We start from the raw sequence: 8,298 nt of genomic DNA on the forward strand, positions 1-8,298 counted from the left end.
AGAGGGGAAATGAAGAGGTACAGTAGAGCAGCGTTCTCCCATTATTGCCTCTGTAATTTATTCAGTCTGCAACCAGCGCAGTGTTTTCTCTGCAACCAAGAAAAACAGATGTTAGCCACTGACCTGATTAAAATCTACGTCAGGTTAAGTCTGCCATATCTTTAAGAACACGTTCACGTCTTTATCTCACTGTTAGACAGACTTTTCCAACAGGAAACTGAAGTTTGTAAACCACTCACTCTCCCACACCAAAGCCCATAGAGAAAATCAGTGATTTTAGCTCATGTGGACACAGGAGCTGCTGGTCCTCTGCTGCCTCGTGTGGTCACTTTGTGTCACTGAGGTTTACAAAATAAAAAACACATTTCTTAGTGTCTCTCATTGTTTTAGTTAACGTTACAAAATAAAATACACATTTTTTATAGTGTCTTTCATTACACACAATGCATACGTTTGTGCAGCAGAAATCACTGTTGTTGATGTTTTTTTTCTCTCTCTTACAATACGAGGTTTTTTGGGGGAGGGTTTAAATTCTGAGCGTTTAAAGTGTTGAAAAAGACGTTACAGTGGTTTTAATACAAATATTAATCGTAGACCAAACACAGGTTGTATATGTATAACTCTCTTAAATGTTGAATAAAACTCATATTTTCCTTATTTATTTGACATGAAAGTGACATTTTGTTGCTTTATCAGAGCAGATAAATGTAAGTTGCAGCTCAGAGTAAAAAGTGCTCATAATAACCTTTAATCTGCTCCTCTTTTGCATATTTGCCGTGTTAATGAGCTGGATTTTCAAATGTCAGAGTTCACCGACACTTGGACTTGACTTCAGGCGACGCAGAGACGCAGTGTTGTGTGAGTCGTCTTCAGTGTTATCACCTTATATATACATTATATATTATACAAATATTGCTCTTCTATCTCGCTCACACGTTCATGCCCTGGCTGCTTGTGCGTGCGTGCGTGCGTGCGTGCGTGCGTGCGTGTGTTTGTGTGTGTCTGTGTGTCTGTGTGAGTGTGTGTGTGTGTGTTTGTGTGTGTGTGCGTGTGCGTGCAAAATAAAACGCACATTTTTATCACATCTTTCATTATATTAGTAAAATAAAATACATTCCCTGTGGGACCTTTTTAAATCTTCTTGTGCATGTGTGTGCAGTGTAGCGTTAAACAGACCGGCGACACCACAGGGACGGGGTTTGAATCCCTCTGACAAAGACACACGTTCATTTCTCATCAGGTAAAAACATCACAGTTTGTCCAAGATCAGATTAATGAGAAAAATAAAAGAAATATGATTTTATTTCCTCTTAAAATGATGTGAACGACAACGACACACCTGCTGCAGGTGACGACCGTGTCGGTGTCGCAGCAGCGTCGCTCCCTGCTGAGCGTTAACACTCACTGCACTCTTGGATTCTTGGCTTCTCTGATGTATTTAAAGACACCGGCGTCTCTTTGGCCTCGAGGGCCGACGTCGCAGAGACAAAGCCGACGCCCACGACTCGCTTTAACCTCGACGCTCTGTGGAGTCAGGTCACGAGAAACTCCGACACAAACAAACACGTTTGCAGTGACCTCGGGCCAAAGAAACGGCAGCGAGAGATTTTTTCACTGTTCAGAGAAAATATTCACATTTAAGAAGCTGAAAAATGACAGATTGATGGATGAATGGCTGCAGCGTGACAAACCTGTAAATGTGTGGGAATACCTTTAATTTAAGCTCGATATCGAGCTGGCTGTGTGTGTATACTCTGAGAAGGATTAAGAGCACAGTTTTAATCTCAGATACAGATTATGTAAGAGTGTTGTCACAGACACCATCAAGGTTGTAATTCCCCCTCCATTTCTTTGTTTTGTTTTAAATTTCCATTATAAAAGCTGTCACTTTTTTTTCCACATGCGACAGAGACGTGAGACATGAAGTGTGACGTCTTCATCCTCATTAACACGTTCACACTCGCTGATGAACCTGTCACTTTTTCTATAAGCGTTTCATTGTCTTCAAAAAGCTCTCGTTGTTTTCTTCCATCCGTTTTATTCAATCCATTCCTACCTCCTGATCCAGGTTTTCTTTAGTCCACTCCTTAGCCTCGTGACTCCAGAGTCCTGGTAGAAACTTTACAAAGAGATTAACTTTACAAAGAGAAATGTAACTTTACAAAAATGAATTATTCAAAGAGATTAACTTTACAAAGAGATTAACTTTACAAAGAGAAATTTAACTTTACAAAAATGAATTATTCAAAGAGATTAACTTTACAAAGAGATTAACTTTACAAAGAGAAATTTAACTTTACAAAAATGAATTATTCAAAGAGATTAACTTTACAAAGAGATTAACTTAACAAAGAGAAATTTAAAGAGATTAACTTTACAAATGAATTTAACCAATATTCCAAATAGGAAACTTTGTAGTTAGAAGTTAACCATATCTAGTTAATGATGGATAGATATCTCGTTAACAGATCTAGTTAACCATTGATAGATATCTAGTTAATGTAATATGCATACACGTCTGTCACATGACTCCTTTTCTGTTTCTGGTTTATAGTTTGATGTTTGGACAGAATAATAATCTGATTGTGATGTCGTATTCTGACAGCTGCTGAATATTTACACTTACAATATCTGTGTGTGTGTGTGAGAGATGTTGTCAGCTGCATCCTGGGTAATATTATATCATATTGTTTTGTTTTTCCTGTCACTGTTTGAGTTTGTTTAATTTCAAATCAACACATGCGAGCGCACACACACACACGTACACTTGATGAGACGTACACTTGATGAGATTAAATATTGATTTCCCCTCCACACACACACACACAGATAATGTCAGGGACACAGATCGTCTCTGTTGTGCTTCTACATACACATTTAAAGGTCCAGTACGTATACCTGACCTCCACTATTTGCCATCGTGACAGTTGTTGTCAGTGAAGGAGAGACTCGTTCCTCTCAAGGTTCAGCTCCTGGTCCTCAGTCTTTGTTAGTGGTCTGGTCAGCTCCAGGTCCTGGTCCTCAGTCTTTGTTAGTGGTGTGGTCAGCTCCAGGTCCTGGTCCTCAGTCTTTAGTCCTGTTTTTGTTATTTCTGTTATTTTGTAAAGCTGAATGTTACATATCAGACCTTTAAAGTCGGTTCCTCTTATCCAGGTCCCAGATTTCCCCTCTTCTGGACTTCATGAGTCTCTCTGGAGCAGTTCCTGAGCTCATTGTGATGCGGATCACACGCCTGAAGTCTGATGTGAGGCAGCAGCTGCAGTGATGTTCATGTACTTAACTGTTGAGCAGACACTCTGGATTATTTTAGTGTACGTCTGATCCAGGACCTGCTGGTGCAGCTCCCAGCAGGCCGAGGGGCGTCAGGGATTCCCCTGGTGCAACCTGGGAAATGAATTTTAAATAATGTTTTTCATTTTTACCTTTAAGAAAATCCAGTGTTGTGCTTGTTCCAGTCTAATCCCAAATACAGACGCACATGTATGGATTAAACCACGCTGTATCTGCTGGTGTGTAGATGATTATAATATTGAAACTCTATAATTCACACCTGCTCTCAGACGCCGTTCAGTTCTCATAGAAACGTAAACTTCACAGCACAAAAATGTCATTTATTGTTGATTTGCAGACACTTTTATGATCGTTATAAGCTCCTCCCCCTGTCACAGGTCATTTCCGGGTCACGTGTAACTTTCAGGTCAGGTAACTTCTCTTGTGTTTGTCTTGCGTGGTGATATTTTGATTTAGATTTTCTTTTTTGTGTACATATTAAATTGTGCCATAAATATCGTTATAATATGGTATTGTGACTTATAATAACATGACATTTTATATCATGACTAAGATGTCATGATATCGTATCGTTTTCATAGCAATTCTTATTGTGACTTATATTGTGATAATATTGTGTCCTGACTTAAATATCGTGATATCGTATCATGACTTAAATATCGTGATAATATTGTATCGTGTCTTAAATATCCTTATGTCGTATCATGGCTGAAAATATTGGGATAATTTATGTTGTGACTTAAATATCGTGATAGTATCGTATCACAACTTGAATATCATGATACCGTATTGTGACTTGAATATCGTGATGAAATTTTATTGTGAATAGAATATCTTGACTTAAATATCGTGATATCGCATCATGACTTAAATATTGTGATAATATTGTATTGTAACTTAAATATAGTTATATCGCATCATGACTTAAATATCATGATAATATCGTATCATGACTTAAATATTGTGATAATATTGTATTGTAACTTAAATATAGTTATATCGTATCATGACTGAAAATATCGTGATAATATTGTATCGTGACTTAAATATCGTGATATCATATGACATAAATATCGTGATAATATTGTATCGTGACTTAAATATCGGGATTATATATCATGACTGAAAATATCGGGATAATATTGTATCGTGACTTAAATATTGTGAAATCATATCATGACATAAATATCTTGATAATATTGTAAAGTGACTTAAATATCGGGATTATATATCATGACTGAAAATATCGGGATAATATTGTATCGTGACTTAAATATTGTGAAATCATATCATGACATAAATATCTTGATAATATTGTATCATGACTTAAATATCGTGATATCGTTTGGTTTTGTGACAATATCGTATTGTGACTTCCCGATATCGTATCACGATTTAAATATTGTGATGTTTTATCGGGACTATTGTGACTTAAATATCGTGATATCGTGTCATGACTGAAATATCGCGATACTGTGTCGTGACTTAAATAATATCATGATTTAATCATAAAAATTCAGATTATTTGTATTTTATACCAAACTTGTGTGGTAACACGCTGAGCTTCATATTTGTGTAGACGTCTAAAATAAGTGTGAACAAAGTGTCTCCATGGTCACATTTAAAATAAGATGTGTGCTGTTTACACTGTTGCTCTGTAAGGAAGTGAGACACTTCTGCCCACTCACAGAGACACAGACAGAGAGACAGAGAGACAGAGAGGACACAAGTGAGCGGCACCTGCTTCCACTCGTGATAAATACTCACATGTTCAGAACTGCAGTCAATTATCCTCAAGTGGATTTGACATGGAGGCCGTTTATTTACAAATGTTTATAATTACTCCAGCACATCTGTGTGTGTGTGTGTGTGTGTGTGTGTGTGTGTAAATCTGTACAAAAATAATCCTCTCTGTGTTTATAAGATGCTCACTTTAGAGTGCCAAATTTTTTTGGTGTGTAGTTTTAGCTTGTTGTTTGGACATGTTAGCCTGTTTTAGCTTGTTGTTTGGACATGTAAGCCTGTTTAGCTTGTTGTTTGGACATTTTAGCCTGTTTTAGCTTGTTGTTTGGACATGTTAGCCTGTTTTAGCTTGTTGTTTGGACATGTAGCTTGTTGTTTGGACATGTTAGCCTGTTTTAGCTGTGTTGTTTTTAGCTTGTTGTTTGACATGTTAGCCTGTTTTAGCTTGTTGTTTGGACATGTTAGCTGTTTAGCTTGTTGTTTGGACATGTTAGCCTGTTTTAGCTTGTTGTTTGGACATGCTTTAGCTTGTTGTTTGGACATGTTAGCCTGTTTTAGCTCGTCGTTTGGACATGTTAGCCTGTTTTAGCTTTACATTACATTACATGTCATTTAGCAGACGCTTTTATCCAAAGCGTCTCATTGTTTGGACATGTTAGCCTATTTTAGCTTGTTGTTTGGACATGTTAGCCTGTTTTAGCTTGTTGGTTGGACATGGTAGCCTATTTTAGTTTATCTGTAAGCTAATTCTTTTGGCATTTTTCATATTTCAGCTTTTTTTCAGTTGTCCTTTAGCTTTTTGATTTAGCATTTAATTGTTTTGATATTTTATGATCCTTTATCTCATTGTTTAGCATCTTTGAGGTCTTTTTGTTGTTTTGTTTAGCTATTTTCGCATCTTCAAGCTCATTCTTCTCATTTTTTTTGATCATCTTTTAACTTATTGTTGATCTTTTATTGGCATCGTTTTGCTCTTTCTAACCAAACGTGTCTTTTTCTTGTTGTTTCTGGCGTTCTGACTCTGGTTGTGTGTGATTTGGCTCCACTTCAGTCTCTCAGTCTTTCGTGCTTGTACAATCTAAATAACAACAGGACTTTAGTGCAGAACACTCGCTGTATTTCCTGCAGGAACCAGGCTCTGCGTGGAAGTGAGCGGCCACAGATCAGCAGCTCATGGCGGCCGCTGGAATCTTGTGGGCGAGTGAAAGACAACAAGTGATGTTTTCATGATGCAACTGCTGCATAACGTGGGTAAGCACATCATCGGCAGCTCAACAGTATCTTTCATTTGGCTGTTATTTACTCAGCAGTTCAGCCTCAGGTTGTGTGTGTGTGTGTGTGATTCCACAGTACACACACGTAGAAGAAGCTCATTTCAAAACAGTTGGATAAAGAAGAGACTCCATCTCCTTCTTTTCAATTATTTTCTAATATAAATGTAAACTTTTACCAGTTTACAGCTGTAGTTGCTTTTTTTCTTCTCATTCTATGTTTTATTTATTCCAAATAAACTATAAATAAGATATAAAGTGCATCACTCAGTGGAAGCTGGAGGAATCTCCTCAGGAAAAGTCTAGACGCAGGTCAGCTTGAATCCTCGGCCGCAGAAGCTTTTATGACTGTGGACGCGTTTCATTATTGTTTTATATGAGACACGGGCAGCAAAATGGAAAAGATTTAAACCTGCACTTTTCAATATTTATGATTCCACTGAAGATTGTGGCTTCAGGACAACATTTGTTTTAAATCTTCAACTTATTTTGGAGCAATTTAGCTTCTGGAGCTACTTTGTTTTTGTAATTCAGCACAGTTCAGCGTGCTGTGTTTTGGCATTTAAACTGGTGCATCTTTTATGCTAAATATTTGGCATTTTAGCTTCTTTTTATATACCTGTAATTCTTTGTTTTTGCATTTGAGCATGTTCTACTTAGTTTTTATATTTTAGCATCATTTAACTGTTTGGTATTTTTTATTGTTTTGGTATTTTAGCTTGTTTTGGCTCTGCTTAAAGCATTTTATACACATTTAGCTCTTTGTTTTGTCATTTAGCGCGTTTTACTTCTTAGTTTTTATATTTAAGCATCTTTCACTAATTACATTTGGCATTTTAGCTTCTGCTTACTCATCGTATTTTAGCTTTAGTTTTAGTTTTTTAGTTTGTTTTTGTTTTTTAACATTTTGTATCTGATTGTTTTGGTATGTTAGCTTCTTGCAGCTAACAGATTCAGCCTTTTATACTTTATTAGTTTTTTGTTTTGGACAAAGTAGCATGTCTTACTACTTTGTGTCATTTATAAGCATTTAGCTTCTTTTAGTTCACAGATTCAGCATTACACACATTTAGCTTTTTGTTTTGACATTTTTAAATTGGTGCATTATATCTGTGAGTGTGTTTGTTTTTTGTTGCCTCAGCGCTGAGCAGCAGGTATCGTAGTTAAAGGATTAGCTGGTTGAATTAGTTGAGCTTTTATTGTTGAAATGGCTCATTACTGGAAAAGAAAGATTTTTGTTTGTATAATCAGACTCCAGCTGAGGTGTTGCTCTTGTTTTTCACTCTTTCTCTGTTTGTTATGCAAAAAACAAGCACATTTACGCTGAAAACCCAAATTAATTGGTGTTGACTTTAAGCGACGCATCACAGCGGCACATGACAGAAACACGTTTGGAACCCGGCCGCGGCGCCGCGTTCCAAACGTCTCCTCTGCCATTTTGATTTGCACGTTTCCTCCTGCCAACGAGAATCTGCAATTAAGGCGTGTCACACTCGAGGAGGACGACAGCAAAAAAATAGAGAGAAAGAAATCACACACTCCGGCTCAAGCCTCAATTATCACCCTCTCACCCTCCTGGTTATTATGGTCTGGATTGTCTCTCTCTCTGTCGTGTGTGAACGCAGACTAACAAACAAACAGGATTATATTATATATACAGAGGTTTATTAACACTCATAACTCTTTACACACTTTACAAAAATAAGATCCCGGCTCAAGTCCAGAGAGTTTCACAAATACACGGTAACCACGGTAACCCATCAGCCCAAGTGATGTCTAAATATGGCTACAATTAGCCTTTTTTTTCTTTTTGACACGCAGGTGTTTGGTCTTGTTCAGCTCACACTTCTTTAACCTCGCATTTGATGTTTGATTGTAATTAAAGTGGAAATTGACTTTTTTATGAAGCTCAGCGCCACAGGAAACCAGGTTTAAATAAGTAAATAAATGAGTAAAAAGCTTAGTAACTGCGTTTGTTTGTTGGCTGTAAATA

This window comes from Solea senegalensis, linkage group LG2, assembly GCF_019176455.1.
Source record: "Solea senegalensis isolate Sse05_10M linkage group LG2, IFAPA_SoseM_1, whole genome shotgun sequence".
Taxonomy (NCBI): domain Eukaryota; kingdom Metazoa; phylum Chordata; class Actinopteri; order Pleuronectiformes; family Soleidae; genus Solea; species Solea senegalensis.